Source organism: Sceloporus undulatus, chromosome 3 (assembly GCF_019175285.1).
Source record: "Sceloporus undulatus isolate JIND9_A2432 ecotype Alabama chromosome 3, SceUnd_v1.1, whole genome shotgun sequence".
NCBI lineage: Eukaryota > Metazoa > Chordata > Lepidosauria > Squamata > Phrynosomatidae > Sceloporus > Sceloporus undulatus.
This window is the reverse complement of record NC_056524.1, coordinates 88,247,040-88,267,357: the sequence shown is the minus strand read 5'-3', so window position 1 is coordinate 88,267,357 and position 20,318 is coordinate 88,247,040. Positions and strand designations below refer to the sequence as shown.

Genomic DNA, 20,318 nt, shown 5'->3' with positions numbered 1-20,318 from the left:
CTCTCTCTCTCTCTCTCTCTCTCTCTCTTCTTCTAAGTTCTCAGGGCTACTAATTTATATCTGAGCTTTATGACCAGGTCAGTCACCACTACTAGTCACAATATCAGAACACTTCAAATCTCTTGCTGAAGGAATGAAATGCAATTAAAAAGATTAGAACGCTATGGAAAACAGTACAGTATAAATTACAATGCAGCATCTCCTAGCTTGTTATTTCAAAACTTGCTGTATTAAACATCTGTTAGAATAAAAAGGGTTTTGCCTGCTGACAGAAAGATTGCAGGGAGGGGGCCATTCTAGCTTCCATTTGGTTTGCTACCTGAATGGAGAAGTAACTGTCTAGGAAAGTAACTCCTGCTCCTATCCCTTCTCTTACCACTGTAGAACTAGGAAGCAAAATCTGGTGATGAATGGAATGTGTGTTTTTATATACAGTACATTCTCATTTTTAGCTGCTTTTGTTACAATGCATTAATATTGTATTAGAAAAAACTTTGGTATCTGTAGAAGCACATGTTCTTTTAAATTACTTTCCTGTGATGTGAAATGGAACTAAAGGGCAACATTATTGGAACTTCTGTGCGCTTACTGTTGCAAATAGACTGATACTCCAGGGTTGGAAAGATAAACATTTGCCATCCATTGTTCAATGGTCAGAAGATCTTAGTGCTTTAGCTATACACAAATGTATGTTTTATCGATATCAGTTTCAAGAAAATGTATTTTTGGAAATATAGGCGGTTTACAGACTGCCCCTTTGGGGCAGCCTGTACCCACCCCTTTCCCCGCCGGATTGGGGCCTCAGCTGCCACCACGGCAGCCTCTGTGGCCCTGATCCGCCACTTTCCAGGCCACAGGGAAGTGACAAAAGGCCGCTTCCCCACGGCCTGGAAAGGGGTGTCCTTGGGGCTTCATGCCCCAAGGACACCTGATGGCAGCGGGGACAAAAAGAAAGGGGACGCTTGGCCCCTTTCTGCTTTCCGTCACTGGCGCAGCCATCTAAAGGCTGTGCCCAGCAATGCAAAGCTGGAAGGAGCTCCATTTTGGAGCTTCTTCTGGTGCCATGGAAAGGGTGCCCCAGGCACCTTCACACGGCACCAGGCGTCACTTCTGCACTGCTCCGTTTGGAGGCGGTGCGGTTGTGACATCCCAATGGCGGTGCCCATGTAGAATGGGTACCGCAATTTTGTACGTACTAGGTACGTACTAGGGTTAGGACGACCGGAAAGGATGCCCTTTCCTAACCCTAGCACGTACCTAGTACGTACTTTGCGCACGTCTAGAATGCGCCATAGTCAGCTTCGGTTTGGGGGGATTTTTGGAAATATAATCCTGTTCATAGCCTATGTATTTCCCTTTCTTCACTCTCTCTCTCTCTTTTGTAATCATGCCCTAAATATCTTTTTTTTAAAAAGAAAATAGAAATCCTCAGGGGAGAAGGACTGTCAGTGATTGCTAGTCGTAATACTGATGTGCTACTAGGATCAAATGCAGCATATCTCTGAATACCACTGTTCCTCTGGAGAAGAACAGTGGGAAAATACTATCATCCGCATGGGTGCCTGCTTTCTTAAACCATCCAGTTAGTCAGTGTAAAAATATAGTGCTGGACTAGATAGCCTTTGGTGTAATCCACCTCAACAATTAGTCAAATCTAAGATGGGAAGTATATACACTGCTAATGGTCTCAACAGAGACTCCATGTTAAGAAGCAACATATTTCTCTGATTACTAGGTTGTTGCGTTGTTTCGGTGTGCCTTCAAGTCATTTCTGAGATAGCTGTCTCTCTGTTGGAATATTTGGAATCACAGTTCCATCAGAAAATGACATCCATGACAGTACCCAGCTAAGCAACAAAATCTGAGTTTAAACACTGGAATTAGGGCAGTAGTTAGAGACAAATGCATTTATTCATTGGAAACAGGGCATTCCAAATGTCACTTGAGACCATATGTGGGTCTTCTCAGTGCTTTTGTTTCAATTATTTTCTCTTTTCAGCTCTTTAAAAAAACACTAGGCAGTTCATTGTTCCCCAAAGAGTAAGCTACCTGACGCCTACTTTATACTCTTTTTGTAGAGATGGAGATATTTCTGTTTCTTCTCAACTTCTAGACATAACTTCAGTCTTGTTTATTTTTATCTGACTGTTAAGATATTGCTACTTTATAGCACCTTTAAAGCAAACATTATGATGTTTGGATTTTCATTATTCATATTTAATTGTTTTAGTGTTTTCTTCCTAAATGAAAATTTAAATCCCTAGCTACCCTAGGGATTGAAAATGAAATGCACCATAAAATAGCTATAATAACTAAATTATAGATTAGTTTTTTATGAGCCTTTCCTCATTTTTAAAGTTAAGATCTTGTTTGCATTAAATATACTGGAATTCTACTTTGGGTTATCTGACAACTTTTGTCCCCATACACTACATGTCAGAAGGTACATGGACATTAATGTAATTTTTAAAAGTGGGCTGCAGAAGCTAGACATTAAGCTAAGTGAAAGAAGAACAATAATTCTGATCAAGGGCTTCAGGCCTAAAGAGCTGGTGAATGGTGGCCATGGTTGTTCCCTTGTTAATGAGAAAGCAATAGAGAGTATACAATTGGATCATAAATGGGGCTTACACTGCAAATAAGAGTGTGTGTAGCCACAGAGTATGTGTACCAAAAATGACGGCAGTACCTCCCAAATACATTTAGAAATATACACGTCAGCATCAACGAGTTCCTGGGGTTAAATAGACCCTGCAGACTAGAGCTGGAAATTTCCAAAAGCCGAAGCGTGGGATGACAGCACAATGATTTCTTCCAGGAAACTGCACAATCAGGAACCCTCCAGGGACACCAGCAAACCGAATGCTGCTAAGCTTCTTCTGATAACACCACGAGAGAAACAAAAGTCCCCAAAGTGCTCTTTATTCACATGCTATACTAATAAAACTAGATCTCTCAACTCCACAACATTACCCTCCAACTCCTACTTCTTCAAACAACCCACACCAACACTTGCAACCCGGGCTTATATGGCGGATACAACCCGCCATTAGACGTATCACGATACTACTAGGTTAGAAGGGGCGGTGCTTCGCACCCCCCTAACCTTATACGTATCCTATACTTTACAACGTGGCGGCGCCCTTCTTACAGGCGCCGCCATCTTTACGTACTGACGCACAGCGTCAGACGTGTAGCGAGCCTATGACGTCGCGACGTCCGCGCCATCAGGCCCTCGCGAGTCAACAAGGCACCGCAAGAAGAACTCCGAAGGAGCTTTCTTTTTTGCCCCCGGGAGTCGCGCGGTTTGGCCTGTCCGCTCCACGCACGGAGCCACATGGCGCGCGCGGGGAGCGCCGACAAAGCAGCGTTTGTACCCCGCCCCATGTCTCCAGACATGTGGTTCCCAACCCAGTGAGTTCAGGTTCTATTGTAGCCATGCCATGTGTCTCCTCTGCCAACCCCGACACCTGTTTCATCCTCCATGGCTACCTGCACTTGGACATGAAGAGTCTTGACACCACTGATTCAGCCTGTGCTAGATCAGCTTTGCCCACTCTGCTGAAGGTCATGGCCAAACCCACACACATCAAGCATTTCCCTGTGTGCTTGTGTTTTAACCTCAATCCTGACAATCTCCATCCCCAAATCTCATCCCCACTGACAGATTGAAAACATCCCTTTTGTATTTTTTCCTGCCTATGAAGCTGTCAAATCTTAACAACAAAGGATTATTAGAAGTTCCGACAACACCTTCCATGATTGTTAGAGTAAGAATGCCTCAAAAAAGTAAGTAGTAATAAGGCTAAATAGTACAAATTATCACCCTTTCTTGCTGTCAGTCCTCCTACCCCTTGTATAACAACTCATATGTCAGGGACTTTTCCACCTCTTCCCTCTTCTTCACCAATTCCTTTCAGCTTTTCTCTCTAATTACAGTTTTTTTTAACGTAGATGAGCACTTAGTAATTTGTCTCGTTTAACGATACTACACATTAGGGCATCCTCAAGTGCAAACCCATCACTGGCATCATTGCAGTGTTACATCCTCCTCTTCCCCGTTCCTCCCCTGCTATTCCCAGCAAAACTTGATTAGCTTTTGTTTTTGTATTTCTTTGCTTTTCTTTTTTAAAAACTTACATCGCATTACCAGAATTTTCGAATTGTGTTTTAACAGTAAATATAAAATGAAATGACAGCATTTTGGGTAGGGATAGGGCAAGGAGGCTGAGTGCAATGCTGGGCAGCCCAATTGCCATAATTGCAAAGATGTGCAAATAAAGGGCTCCACAAACCCCTGTATGTTTGCATTACCACTGACTTGCCTGATTGCCAGCACGAATGGGCTTCATGTGATAAAGTTCTGAGAAGGTTCCCATCATAAAGCCCTTTACTCTATTTTCTAAAGCTAAGCTACTGTATCTCTCTCTGCTCCTTAACTGGGATCCTGACCATACTGAACTCTCCATTGTTGAAGAACACATTTCAAAACTTACTTAAAGAATCAACAAAATACAAATCTGAAAGAGCAAAAAGAAAAGCTGTTTCACAGTTGATTTCCAGAAAAGTATTTAGAACCATTTATGACAAAACAGCAGAAGAATAGTTCATCTGTACTAGGACTAAAATTTTCATTGACCTGTGGAGGTTCCATTCAGTTGTCACCATAAAATCTCACTTAACCAATGTTTCTACAACCATCTTTTCTGCCCTTGGAAGTTGTAGAACTTCATGTCAGAGAGAATGCACTTCAGAAACACTTATTAAGCACTGTATCCATCAGTCATTTCAGTAGTTGTTGCTTGTTCTCAGTCGGTCAGTTCATTTCTGCCCCACACAAAAGGAAGCAAATTAGAGCATCCATTAAGCTTTGCTTTATTCAGAAAGGACACCAAAGTGATTATTTATTAAGTGAGAAACTATGCTCTCTTCCAAGTAATCCAAGGGATGAGAGGTCAAGGGCCTGCTTACTTTTATGCATGCAGACAACTACAGGTATCCTCCCTCAGTTAATGACGTAGATGTTTTCTTGGCCGTCACCCATCACAAGCACAGTTGGTGGGGGGAGCGAAAGCGGGCCTACTCGGTGGTTGTCCTATAGACTCTGGAATCCCTGCCAGGGGATCAGCTCCCTCCTTGATGGTCTTCCGCCAACAGGTTAAAGACCTACTTGTTCACACAGGCGTTTTAAGGAATTGTTTAAGACAGGCTGGGATGTTGTACCATTTTAAAACCTGATATAGTTTCTTTTTCTCTTACTGTATAGCGTTTTATCTTTTTAAATGCATTTTATTCTTTTAATACTAATCTGTTTTAATACCGTAATAATGTAATCCTTTTTATATACTTTTTTCTATGTTTTTAATTGTACTGTTTTTATGCTGTGAAGCCGCTCTGAGTCCCAGTTCTGGGAAAAGAGCAGGATAAAATAAATAATCACTTCTTTATAGAAACCGGTACCAGAAGCAGAAATAACATGGAGAGAAAATAAGGATAGGCTCCACAGCTACAAAAAGGAGAGCAGTTCAACATATTTCCGTAAACATCTAACAGTAAAATAGAACAACCAGTTCCGAATCTTGCCTAACACAACATTTATTTCTTCCCTTCTTACCTCAAGGTCAGGACAGTACAACACATTAACTACATTTAAAAAAAACACAAAAAAACCAACAGTTAAAATATATACTATAAAACAATTAAAATACATGCACATAAATACATTCATTAAAATATACAAATTAAAATTGATTGGGTAGGCTAAGGAAGAGGCTGTGTTAATTGCCTAATAAATATGCACATTTGAAATCTTCCAGAACTACTACAAGGCTTCACCAGCCTCTCCTTTCTCAATGGCATCATTAGGGAAATGCGGAGGGGGGTGCGGTTTACACTGTGACACCCCAGAATTGGTGGAACAACTGGTCAGTCTTCTTCCTGCTGCAGGGTGACAAGGGCCAGTGCCAGTCTTCTCATGAGGAGACTAGTGCCAGTGCAGCCAAGAGGGCTGAGTGTATCCTTTTGGCCATCCCCCCAGAAGCCCCAGCAGCCGGCCTGCACAGATGACACCAGGAGTGGGGAGCCACTGTCTCTTTCTATAATTTCCATCTTTACTTTTTAAATATGTTGGGATGCTGAGAATTTATCTGCTCTCCTCTTTTTCTCTGCTTTTGCGTTCAACATAGCTGAGCAAAAAATTCTAGAACAGCTGCTTGTTTTACTTTGCCTATGTAGGTAGACCCCTACAGCAACCGTGAGATCAATTATGCCTTGTTTCCTGCCAAAAATGCAGTCCATAGCGAAACAAAAACAAAATCTGTGTTCTCCAGGTCTCCTTCAGCACCTCTCAATGCCACTTGCTCTAAAAACATCAAGCTAGACAACAGATTAGGGAAAGAGAGCTGGTTGCGGTTAAAAGTTTTAAAAGAGCTACTTTGTTTTTTTTAATTTTTTTATTGATTAAAAAACCACTACATTGATTTCCACACTTCCAAATGTTTCTGTTACATCTTATTTCTGTTGTCCCAGCCAATTGCAATCACATATACCCCATGTAAACCATCCTTGCTTACCTTTCTCCTATTAATATAACACACCTTACTTCATCCATTCTATTCATTATGTTATCATCCTTCGGCTTTCTTTTTTACTCACATATAATAATCGTCCTCCTATATATTGCTTTCTATTTAAATGCCAATATTTCTTCAAAAAGTCTTCTACAATCTTTCCAATCATCCACCTCTTCTTTTTTGTTTTTTAGTATCAGTGTCAACTCATCCATATTTTTTTAGTCCAATACTTTTTGTAACCCTTCTTCTATGTCCGGTATTATCTTATTCTTTCCAATTTGTCTAGCAATATTCTAGCAGCTGTTATGAGGTATTATAACATTATCTCCAAATTTTTTTTCATTTTTTTCCCCCAAAAATACCGTCATATTCAATAAATATATTTCCGGTCGCATCGTGTACTGTATGTCTAACATTTTTGTATCGTATTATGTATCTTTTCCAGAAGTTACTTAATTCGGGAGCAACTCCACCACCTATGATAGTAGGATCCCCTTTCATTTTCACATTTCCAACATTTGTCTTTACTCAATTTGTACATTTAGCAATTTTCACCTGGTTGTAAAATACCATCGATTATATACTTTCAGTAATTTTCTTTTTAAGTTTGTGCTACTGTAAATTTGGCAGTTTTTCCAAGAGTTCTCCCAATTTTCAACGGAATACTCTCCTATCTCTTAGACCATTTTATCATTTATCAGTGACATTTTCATTTTTCAATTCATATGCCATAAGATCTTATATGCTTTGCAATTTTACCTTTATCCTTTCCCCATAGAATTTTTATCCCATATTATTTTCTTTTGTTTCAAATCCATCATTCATTACGTCTGTTTAAATTAGATTTAATTGTAAATACTCCAAACATTTACGTTTTTCCTTCCGTTTCCAACTCTTCTTAGTTTTTATGTTCTGTTTCCCCATTCTGTTTTATCTTTAATAAATCCCTTATCTTAACCAGTTCTTCTTCGTTTCCCATCTCCCGAAGAATGCCTCCTGAGTTGTATCCCACGGATTTGAATAATATTGTTTCCTAATTATGTTCCCTTTCTAATAGAGGTTGCGAATCGCGTGGTGTAAGAAATCTATATTAATCTGGTGCCTCTGATACCATAGGTACGCATGCCAGCCATAACGCATATTGCATGCTTCCACATTCAACAGTGTAGTTTTATCCACTTTTATCCAATCCTGGATCCACATTAACCCCCCACGCCCAAAAATAAATTTTAAATCGGCAGGCACATCCTCCTTTTCGCTTCCCTTCTTACAATTGATGCTTAATTGGCTTTTTTCCCTCTCCATAAGAAGTTTTAATCTTTGTCCCAATCTGTAAATACTTTATCTTTAACTATAACAGGTATATTCTGATTAAAAACAAAATTTTGGCAATACATTCATTTCAAAGTTGCCACTCTGCCAATACCAATAATGACAAATCCAAATTATTCCACTCAAGAGATCTTTCTTAATCGTATCAAAGCTTTTTATAATTATTTCCAAACCAATTCCTATCTTTTTATTGGTTACCAATACCCAAATATTTTACCTTCTTCACACTTTCAATCCTGTTAATTAGCCCATTCCACTTCCTTTTCCTTTTTCATATTTTTAGTGATCCTCTGCGTCTTTTCTTTATTTATTTTATTCAGAGTATTTTCCAAATTCTTTCCATCATTAAACAAGCTGTCTATACTTTCTAATTGGTATTCCAAAATTATAACCATGTCGTCCGATAAGCGCGGAGTTCTGAGTTTGTATTCACACCTTTATCTTAGTTCCCCTTATTTCCCTATTTCCCTGATTGCATTATTTAGACTTCAAGGTTGCTATAAAAGTAGGGAGAAGAGGAACCTGTTTTGTTCCTTTCTACCTGGAATATGTCCGTTTTTTGTCCATTTATTGTTAATTGTATTCTCTGTTTTGTATAAAAATGAGATATATTTGTCAAAAAGCGAGACTCTATTCCCATACTTTGTAGTACTTTTAACATAACTCCATTGAAGTCACCCGCCCTTTATATGTTCTCCCGTAACATTTTGTCAAGTTTTATTTAAGTTTTTGAAAAATGCGTTCTTATTTTCTAGAGGAGCATATACATTGATTATTTCTTTTATTCATTTCCACTGTAATTCGATGGCAACATATCTGCCATCCTTATCTTTAAAAATCTCTGTAGCCTAGTTATTTCTACTCACAAATACTGCCACTCCTCGTCTCTTTTTTTCTTATCCGACGAGTAAAAGAGACTTCCTATTTCGGGTTTCTTAATATTTTATTTCATTGTCCCTAACTTTTGTCTCTGAATACATATTATGTCCAATTGGCTTTTTTCCAAATAATGAAATATCTCCCTTCTTTTTGGTTTTTATTCAAACTTTTACGTAAGGGATCCAATTTTAATTTTAATTCCATTTGTCCCTATCATCTAGTCTCTATCTTTTTCCCAATCACTCTTCTCCCAGGTTTACTTCACCTTCTTCCACCTCTTCTCCTATTGAACCTTGTCTTTCTAAATCAGTATCAATTATATCTTCCTCTTCTCCTAATTCTGATGGCTCTAAATCCTCATTACTTTATTCCTTCTTCCTGGTATTTTTTTTTCCTTTTTTCTCTTTTCGTCTCTTTCTTTATGGTCCTCCTCTTTCTCTTTTCTCATCTGTCCTCTTAATCTCTTAAAGAATTCCTTTGCTTTATCTATGGTGTTTATTTTATATCTTCTCTGTTTGTATGTCATGTGATGCCTTCTACCTTTTCCCTCTGTTCTTATATCTTCTTTGTAGCAATTGTGTGAGGAATCTGTATTCTTGCCTTTTTTTTAACACATAGGCAGGTAAATCTCGAAATACCCTCAATTTCTTTCCCCTCGATCACTAACTTTCCCTCGTAATTGACTGACATAACCTCTCTCGAATTCTTTATTATTGTGCAACAGATTGCCACGTCCTAGCAAGTTTCTTTCCCTTGCAAATGTCGAATTTATTCAAATATTTTTTCAATTTGCATTCCAAAATTCATCTGCATTTCCATGATTTTTGCTAATCCGGTATCAGTCTTTCAAATAATTGTCATTCTCTCTTTCTGGTAGTCCTCTAATCTTGGCACTCCCTTCCCTGTATCTTACGTCCTGCAATAATATATCTCTCTTGTCCTGCTCTCTGTCTTTTTTTCTTTTCTCTGTCTTTTTATCTAAATCTTTAGTTTTCCCTGTTAATTCCTCTACCTCCTCTCTTATTTCCGTTACTTCTCTTGTAACTCTGTCTATTTTTTTGCTAATCCCTCAATTTCTTTTGCATATCTGCCTAATTTCTTCCCTGGTCTCCTTAAGTTCTTGTCTACTTTGTGCTTTGAATTCTCTCAGTTCTTTTAATCTTGTCATTGTGATATCAGTTTGTTTTCGTCGGTAATTCCATTGACCCCTTCTTGATTGAATTGAAAAATTTTTTTTTGGCCAAAAGTTTGCCAATTGAGTTTGTGTTTTGATCTAAGTGGCTGTTGCCATATCTTAACTAGTTGCCAATTTCTAGGTCACTTATCATCAAACAATCTTTTTTTTTTTTCTTATTTATATCTTTTTCTTCCGTGCAGCCATCATATCATTCCTCAACAGTCACTCTATGTTTGTCCCAATTTCAGTCCGGGCCATTTATCATGCAATTGAATTAGAAACTTCTTTCCTATTTCTTCCTATCTTGTAGATGCTGAATCATAGAAAAAAAAAAAGGCAAACTGGAGCCAGCTTTCCTGCCTGATAATGGCTACTCTGCAGCCCTCTCTACCTCCCCCCCCCAATTTCCCCATGAACATCAGCGTCAGGAAGATAGCCACAGGCCCCCCGCGAGCCCCCCAAAATAACCCCCCTTTGTGGGTGGAAACCCAGATCTAATAAGGACCTGACTTATCACTCAACAGGGCTGTGAGATTAATCTCACATCACTCTCGTCTGCCTTCCCCATGCGTGGCGTCGGGGTGGTTGATGACAAAGCGCTTACTCTCCCCAAAAAGCGTGGGGGATCCGGCCACACCTCCTCTCCGTGCCGCCGCCCACGAGCGCCGCCGTCCCGGGTCGGGAGCGTTTGGGGCTTTATAGCCCCAGGTTTCCGGCCACACCTCCTCCTCCGCGCCGCAACCACGCAGCGCCGCCGCCACGGGTCGGGAGCGTTGGGGCTTTATAGCCCCAGTTGTTCCGGCCACACCTCCTCCTCCGCACCGCCGCCCACGAGCGCTGCCGCCGCCGGAGTCGGGAGCGTTGGGGGCTTATAGCCCCAGTTGTTCCGGCCACACCTCCTCCTCCGCGCTGCCGCTCACGAGCGCCCCCCCCAAAAGAGCTACTTTGTGAGAGGCTTTATAACTGACATTGACTGTAATGCATATACAGTTGGCTCTCCGTTTTCGTGGGGTCCATTCCGGACCACCACCACCCTCATGCAAATGGGGCTTGGGCATTTCCAGCCTCATAGGCTTGAATGGGATGTGCCCCCCTGTGCACGCCATTGGAGACAATGGAGGTTGCCCCTCTGTGGTAATCGAGGGCGCCGATGCCAGATCTGCAAGTTAGGAGGGGTGACTGGACAATGGCTTCCACATTGCTGGAGCTGGGGGTGCAGAAGCCCAAGGGGAAAATGCAATAAAAAAAAAACTTTCTTTTCTTTTTTTACTGGAGGAACATATCTCTAGGATATCCAGGTCCTCCTACGCAACTCTGTAGTCAACCTCAGGTGAACGTTGACCATAAATCATGCTGGGGGATCTACAAATGCCTAGGAAGTGTTATCTCTAGGAATCTCTAAGTCCTCCAGCATGACTCTATGGTCAGTGTCGGCAGAGTTGTGCTGGGGGACCTGGGATTGCTAGAGAGAACCTATTAATCAAATCCATGAATAATCAAATCCACAAAAATCAAAGCCACAAATGTAGGGGCCGACGTAAACATTGCTTTATATCTGTAAGATTGTGTGGCCCATGAGCCATGTGTAGCCTCGCCAAAGCCCTTTGTGTGGTTCATTAGCCTTTGGAGCCTCCCATCACTAAGTTTTTGCCAAAAATTGAGAACTCACACCCCTAGAAACCCCCAATGTACACATTTCTCCCAATAAGTGCCACCTCTGTATTGACTCTGACATTTTTCTCCTTTTTTCCCCAAACTGAAAGTGGCCTTCTAGTCATCTTTGGTTTCATCAGTGGCAATAGGATAATGATGAGGAGAAATGGGATGGTTTCACTCCTGGGTCCTCTGCTATTGCCCAGGCCTGCTTTACAAAGACAAGCTCTCCTTCCAACCCTTAGCTCTCAATAGCTGTGAAGCTTATGTCTGTCCGGCCTTTGTGACTGCACCTGATGCACCTTGACAGGCCCACCCCAAGCCAAAGAGAAGCAGCAAGTGGAAAAAGGCCAGGTGTATAATACAGTGCATCATACCCTGTGACATACAGTTCCTCAGTCCCTTGAAGCACTGAGCTGTAACAGAAATATTAGCCTGACAAAGCTTAATTCTGCATTGCTCATACTCCTACTGCCATCTCATCATAACGTTCCATTTTAACCTCTTGTGTCTCACATTCCATTAATTTTATTATGAGTGTGCCTATAGGCTATTGCTATTTTCAGAGGAAGGGACTGGCAAACCATCTCTGAGATTCCTTCCCTAAGAAAACCCTATGAAAATAATGAGGTTACCATAAAATATTCCGGGGGAAGCATATTGGCTTTGTAGCAAATGCAGTAACATCCAAAATCCATAAAACAGTTATATCTTTATCAGACCAACCAAAATGACAAAATGCATGTTGAAAGCTTTCAAGCTCACTGGCTCTTTGTCAGACAAGGTGTTGAAATCATACAGGAGAGGGGGAATTATGATGATGTTTTGCATTTTGTCAAGATGAGCTCTTCTCAGTTCAGGTGGTGTAGAGGGCATTTGTGCAGGCAGGCCGTCCTCCTTCTGGCCATATGAGTGCTCCAGGAAATAATTTTAAGTTCCATTAGGAAGACAAAAAAAGATGCTCCTCTTGAGATCCAAGTTGTCTCTGTCCTTTGAGAAGCTACAAGCTACACATTAATGGGGTAAACTAAGTGACAAGTGACTTCACGGCATTACACCCACCCTCACACACAACACCACAACACACACACACACTAAATTCTAAAGAGCATAAGGAGAATGAGAAGGTCATAGTTCTCAAGTCTTCAAAGTAAAGCAAGGGGGCTCCTGGCACAACTAACCCAAAGCATCGTGTAACTATTAAATAATTTCCCCTTGTAAGTTCGTGTGTGTGTGTGTGTGTGGCAAGATATAAAAAAAAACAAGGGAATTTGGGGAGGAAATATGTGAAGTCTCCTTTCCCACAATTTCATTAATGATGCAGGTCAGTTACATGACAGAAGCTTTATCCTGAAGAATCCCAATGCATTTGTAAATGTTGTGGCAATCAACACTGAATTATTCCTCCTGGAATTTTAAACTACATTTAATAAGCCTTTTTAAGTGTGTCTTTAAGCTAGTCCTCATTAGCTGCAAAATCTTACATTGGGCATGAATTTCCTTTAAAAGGTTGTTATCTTAGAACAATTAAAAGTTATGGCTTTTAAAAAACTGATTTCGACTAACGTGCCAATTCAATTCACAAATAGTTCAGGAAAGCAATGGTCGTTCTCAGATCTATTTTATATAAGGGACAACCCAGATATAATTAACCGCATCTAATTTTAGAGATATTGGGAAGATAGATGTACTGTATATGCATTATCCTACTTGTGAGTATGTATTTTCCCTGGATAATGATTAACCTTCCATTTTGAAGCCAAGCCCTCCTTCAGTCCATCTGCCTTTCCGGCCTCGGAGGTGAGAGGAACTGCTGGCCTCTTACCCTTTCCTGTCACCACTCCCTTCTCCTTCTGTGTCATGTCTTTTTTAGATTGTAAGCCTGAGGGCTGGAACGTTCTAACTAAAAGGATTGCATGTACAGCGCTTGTTAATTTACAGCGCTTCATAAATAAAGGTTATAATCATATAGTGAATATTCCATTCTTTTCTAGCTTTAATATGTATTAAGAAATCATGGGGAATAGCAACTATTGAGAATTGTTACTTTTTCTATTCAAATCACAAGTTCAGTGTTTGTATTGCCTGAATTAGGCTTGAAAGTTTATTTTAAAAAAAACTACAACCTTCAGATTCCCCAGCCAGCTTTTCAAGCTCTGTCATTAATGACTGATGCGGTAATGGCTGCCCTATAGACCTAAGAAGCAAGTAGCAATATCTGAACGTGCAGGGCCAATTCACACTGTGTGTCTGTAGCACTCTTAACTTTAAATGCCATGATTGCATCCTATGGAGACCTTGGGAGGAGCGTTTTATCACTTTTCAACCAGGGCCTCTAGGCCTTGGCAAACTACAGTCCCCGGATTCAATAGAACATAGCAGTTACAAAGCACTCTGCTCGTAAAACCAAATGGAGCGACCAAAAGCATATTGAATTGGCCCTTATTAATTAATTCATTTTGCTTACTGTTGGCAACACAAAACTAAAATGTAAGATTAACATTTTCTCTTCTTTGAGATTATCAGTAATTTTATACCCAGCAAGTGGTAAGTGTAAGAAAATGGTCCCCCCCCCTGACTGATTTGCTGCAGACCTAGCTTTCAAGCTCACAGTATTAGTTCTTGCTTTTATAATATCCCCTTCTCTGTCAAGGCTGACTTTGCGTACACATTTACCAATCTCTGAAAACTTTTTTTTTCATAATAGGTTATGCCATGTGTCAATTTGAATATCTATCAACTCCACTGGTTCAGACTGCCATCTTCTCATTCCAAAGGCAGTCTTATTCAGGAAGAACAGATAAATCCAATCCTTCTTTACCACATTAACTCAGTGTTAATCATTTACCAATCACTTGCACCATGATGCTGACAGCTTTATTCTATTCCAGCCCACTTCAATGATGCTGCCACTGGCCTTTGAAGAAGGGCTTGGGTCCATGAAATGTGTGCCAATATAATTGCTAATCTTCAAGGCAACACAAGGCTCTTTGTTGGTTTTGCTATAGCAGACTGACATGGCTACCCTCTGGAAATATCTACAAGAGCATTGTTGCTCTAGTGTATCAGGGCAGATTAAAACATGTTTGGGGCAGGCAGACCCTTGTTTTTAAATCTCTATTGTTTCAATAAGAAGCTGGATGGGGAGCTATGGGGAACTAGATGATCCTGAAGTGTAAAGATATATCATGAAATGCCATAGTTGGAATGTCCGTTCCATATTTCTAATTCTTATATATGGTTACGAGTGCTGGGAAGTGAGAAAGGCGACAGGAAAAGAATTAACTTATTTGGTATGGTGCTGGAGAAGTGTTTTGTAGATACTGTCTTCAAACTGCCAAAAATACAGATTAATGGGTTTCAGAGCAACCAAGCCTAAACTTTCTCGGAGCCAAAATACTCAGACTGTGTGTGTGTGGTTGGTGTGTGTGTGTGTGTGGCTTGTGCTTTCAAGTCACCTTTGACTTATTGTACTGCATAAATTTCATGGGTTTTCTTAGGCAAGGATATTCCAAGGTGGCTTTCCTACTTCCTTCCTCTGAAACTACCCTCAGCACCTGCAATTTGTTGCCAGTTTCCCATCAAAATACTAATCGACCTGACCCTACTTAGCTTCCAAAATAAGATGGATTGGTGATTTATGTTATTTATGCAAGCACGACTATCATATTTTGGCCTATCATGAGAAGACATGCTGTTGCTGTGTGCCTTCAAGTCATTTCTGACTTAAGAAACCCTAAGGCAAACTTATATCGGGTTTTCTTGGCAAGTTTGTTCAGGTGGGGTTACTCTGAGGTCAGACAGTATGAATTGCCTGAGTCACCCAGTGGGTTTTCATGGCTGGATGGAGATTTGAATCCCAGTCTCCTAAAACCAAGATCCAGCACTCAAACCACTACACAACACGGCTCTCTATGGATGGCATGGCTCATTAAAAAGACGGTAATGCTCAGTAAAGCTGAAGGCAGTAGGATACAGGTGGATTGACAATCAAGGGAGTCACAGCCCTGGGTCTACAAGACCTGAACAGGGATGTCGATGATCTTTATTTACAGTGTCACTATACGTCAAAGCCAGCTTGAAGCCAATGACAACAAGAAAGTTGTATATATATCCTTTACTGTTCATTCTTCTAGACTGAGCAAGCTGAGAAATTCTCTTCACATGTGATACAATTTCTCTTGGTCTCAAGAGGCTTTTGCCTTTGGAGGAATGATTTTTGTGCACATAAATGATATACACAGCAGCAGCTGTATGCTTAAGTACAGCTAACTCTGGAGGTGTTCCTTGTTGCATGGACTTTTAAGAATCAGATGCAACAGGGATTGTCTATTCTTTTGATCAGTCAGTTCTATTGTGCTTTGATGCATTTTGCAGAGAGGCACTATTCAAAACATTAGTGCAGGAAAGCATTTGTCTTATTGAGCTGGAGACAGAAGTTAATACCTCTTGATAGGCAGTATTGAATGGTGAGTGTTGCCTGTCTCTTTGAATGAATAAAATCCAGTGGTTGACTTTGGGCAAGTCACATTCTCCTCAGCCCAGCAGGTGGCAATGGCCAACTCCCTCTGAGAAACATGCCAAGAAAACCTTGTGATTGATTCGCCTTAGAGTCCCCATAAGTCAAACTACTTGAAGTCACAACAACACACACACACAATTCAGCAAAATTTTCTGTTGTTTTTGTATCTCAACACTTCCCAGTATGGGGCTCAAGACAACTTACTAAAGTTAAAACAGAAAGCTAAAAAACTTCCATCATACCAAGTTAAAAATATAATTAAACTGACAATAGAATTAAAGCAATTAAAAGTGTGGCCAACAAAGGGAAATAAAGATAAACAATATACTGTAGTACATTCTAAAGGCCTTTTCCTTTGGCAGTCAACCCCTATAGGGCTGCCATGTTTTGGTCCTCACCTGCCTATGGAAAGATAGCGAGGAAGGCACCCACTTTAACCTCTCTCTATAGAAAGAGTTCCAGAGCCTGGGAGCAGGCACCCTCTTCTGTGTTCCAACAGTGAGAAGAGAGAAAGGCCTCCAAACAGACTGCTCAGAGGGGGAGATACAGTCTTTCAGAGCTCTGTAGGTTATAACCAGCCCTTTAGATTGTGCATGAAAGCGAACTGAGAGCCACTGGAGCTGTTGCAATAAGGAGTTGTGTGTCCCTCTAGATAACAATTGGCTGCGTTCTTTGGAAACATCCCTATTGGAAATTTCCTTTGGAAACCTCATAAGTTCTTCAAAGGCAGCCCACGTAAACCCTGGGCTTGACAGACGCCGAAAACGTGGACTGGAGGCTCCCGTTTTAACTCTGGAGGGACCCCGCAGCAGCCAAACTACACAGTGTCCCTCCGGAGTAAAAGAACCTGTGAAATCAGGTTCTTTCTAAGGCACCCAGTGCACCTCACAGTCCGCCCTGGCGTGCCAATAACGTAGTGACGCACAGCAATGTCTGTTGCTGCACATTGCTTATGTCAAGATATCGGCTCCCATATGGACATGAGGCCGCCATTGACCACCGCCATGAGGTGCTAGGGTTCTGGAGCTGTAGTATCAGCGGCGGTACACCGCTTTTGGCCCATCTGTCTCGGACTCATATTACAGTGATCACATGCTGTGTGTCACTGTTAACAGATCCTGATGTCCCCCTTTTGTTATGTCATTACATTGTGTGGCATGCAGCAGCAGGGTGGCAAGAGGTGGACTTTCAACATTTTACCACCTGCAGCTTCTTCTCTTGCCATTTCCCTCCTACTTTGATACTTTAGACCCTCAACCTAGAGATGTATAGACACCACTGAGAGACACAATTTTTTAAATTTAGCAGCTGACTCTTTTGTCCTCTTCCAGAATTTATAATAATAATAAAAGATTTATTTCGCCCGCCCACTCATGAAGAAATCCAGGCAGGTTACAACAATAAATACATCAATTACAATAGAGTTTAAAAAAATAAAACCCTAGAGTGACCTACCCTCCCCCTTCCCAGTAGTAAAAACAGAATTAAACAATAATGTATAAAAACATTAAGACATTAAAGACATTAAACAAAAAAAAAAGATTGGCAGAAGATAGGCGGTGAAAAATAGACGATGACAGGACAGTAATCTCCCAAATCTGGGAGGGTAATTAAGTTGGAAGCTGTTGGCCTTTCTTTTAGAAGAGATTTTTTTTTTTTCTTCTCAAGTCAGGGGTTCAACAGACCGGCACTAAATGTCAGCCTGTAGCCTGCTCCAAGCCCTTCTTACTCCATCAGGGAGCCATCCTGGCATGCTTCTGGGACAAAAAAAGAACTTGCTGGGAAATGCTAATATTAGAGAAAATGTAATATTAGATTTCCTTCCAGTTTATGTTGAAGCGGGACTGTAAACATCGGAGTAGGAAAAACAAGTTTCTTTTTTGCAGGGTAACACTTGCAGGCTCAACAAAATACCTTTCCAAAAGTGCTGAGCCCAGAACTCAGCACTCTTTTGAACAATCAGACTGTATTCCTCCTTTTTCCACAGAAAGTGGATATAGCCTTTTTATTTCCAAAACTTTCATTAATCTATGTTCCAACAACCACCACCCACTGATGTATGTGCTTGCCTCAACCCCAGAGCTGCCATGTCAGCTCACACTTCCCTGAACAATCCTTTTCAGTGGAAATCCTGCATCATAGAATTGTAGAGTTGGAAGCACCACAAGGGCCATCCAGTCCAACCCCCTGCCATGCAGGAAATCTCAATCAAAATCCCCAACAGTGGCCATCCAGCCTCTGTCTAAAGACCTACAAGGAGGGACTCCACCAAACTCCAAGGGAGTTTATTCCACTGTCGAACAGCCCTTACTGTCAGGAAGTTCCTCCTAATATTGAGGTGGAATCTTTTTCCTTTAGCTTGCATCCATTGTTCCGGGTCCTGTTCTTCTGGAGCAGCAGAAAAAAACAAGCTTGCTCCCTCTCAATATGACATCTCTCAAATATTTTACACAGGCTATCATATCACCTCTTAACCTTCTTTTCTCCAGGTTAACACCCCCAGCTCCCCAAGCCGTTCCTCATAGGCATGGTTTCCAGACCCGTCACCATTTTAGTCGCCTTTCTTTGGACACGCTCCAGTTTCTCAATGTCCTTTTGAACTGTGGTGCCCAGACTGGACCCATATTCCAGGTGGGGTCTGACCAGAGCAGAAATAGAATGGAACTATTACCTCCTTGATCTAGACACTATACTTCTATTGATTGCAGCCTAAAATCGCATTGGCCTTTTTAAGCTGCCCACATCACATGTTGACTCATGTTCAACTTGTGGTCTACTTGACTCCTAGATCCCTTTCACATGTAGTCTCGTCCAGCCAGGTGTCCCCCATCCTATATCTGTGCATTTCCTTTTCCGCCCTAAGTGCAGTACCTTACATTTCTCCTGTGTTGAATTTCATTTTGTTAGCTTTGCCCAGCTTTCTAGTCTATTCAGGTATTTTGATTTTGATCCTGTCCTCCTGATATTAGCTATTCCTCCTAATTGGTGTCATCTGCAAATTTGTAAGTATGCCCCCCCTTCTGTCATCCAAGTCCTGTAAAGATGTTGATAACACTGGCCCCAGGCAGAAGCCCTGTGGGACCCCACTGGTCACTTCTCTCCAGGATGAAGGTGCATTGCTGAGCACCCTTTGGCTTCGGCCAGTCAACCAATTACTAATCCATGTAACAGTTGCCTTGTCTCCCACATTTTACAAACTTGTTTGCAGATTGTCATGGGAAACCTTGTCAAAGGCCTTGCTGAAATCAAGATATATATATCCACAGCATTCCCTTCATCTACAAGCTGGTAATTTTATCAAAGCAAAGAGATCAGATTTGTCTGGCATGACTTGTTTCTCTGAAACCCGTGTTGACTTTTTGTGATTGACATTCCCTTCTAGATGTTCACAGCTCTCTGTTTAATGATCTGCTCTAGAATCTTTCCTAGTACTGATGTCAGACTAACTGGACGATATTGTTGGGCTCCTCTTTTTTCCCCTTTTGAAGATGGGGACAACGTTGCCCTCCTTCAGTCTGGGACTTCTCCTGTTCCCCGGAGTTTTCAAATATGATTGCCAATGGCTCCGATATTACATTTGCCAGTTCTTTAATACCCTGGATGTAGCTCATCTGGTCCCGGAGACTTAAATTCTTTAGATTAACAGGTATTCCTGTACTACGCTTTACTTTATTTGTGCTGAAATTCCCCTTTCGTCCTCTGCTCCATTATCCTCAGGTTGAGCACCCTTTGCCTTTTCTGAGAAGACTGAGGCAAGAAGTGTTGAGTAATTCTGCCTTTTCTCTGTCTTCTGTTAGCATTTTGCCATCTTCTCCACGCAGTGGCCCTACCGTTTCCTTCTTCTTCTTTTGCTGCGGACCTATCCAAAAAGCCCTTTTATTATTCTTAAACTCTCTTAACAAGCCTCAGTTCATTCTGCACTTGCTTTTCTGATTTTACCCCTACAAAGCCTGCTATTTCTTTGAATTCCTTTTTCATGATTTCCCCCATAATGTTCCGTTTCAAACTTAGCTCAGTTGAAAGTTCCTTAGTCATCACTGGTTCTTGAGACACCTCCATTTTCTTTCTCACGGAACTGTTTGAAATTGTTGCCTTCAGTATCTCCCTTTGAGAAACTCCCATCTGTTCTGAACTCCCTTCTCTTTTTAGTATTTTGACCCTGGGATCACCCTCACTACTTCAC

At 41.1% G+C, this 20,318-nt stretch overlaps 1 protein-coding gene across 1 annotated transcript in view; it reads left to right on the top strand.

Annotated features, from left to right (window-relative positions):
• Positions 1 to 20,318, top strand: part of LOC121925825 (cytoplasmic tyrosine-protein kinase BMX-like) — a 38,946-nt gene that overhangs the window by 14,084 nt on the left and 4,544 nt on the right. The window lies entirely within an intron of this gene.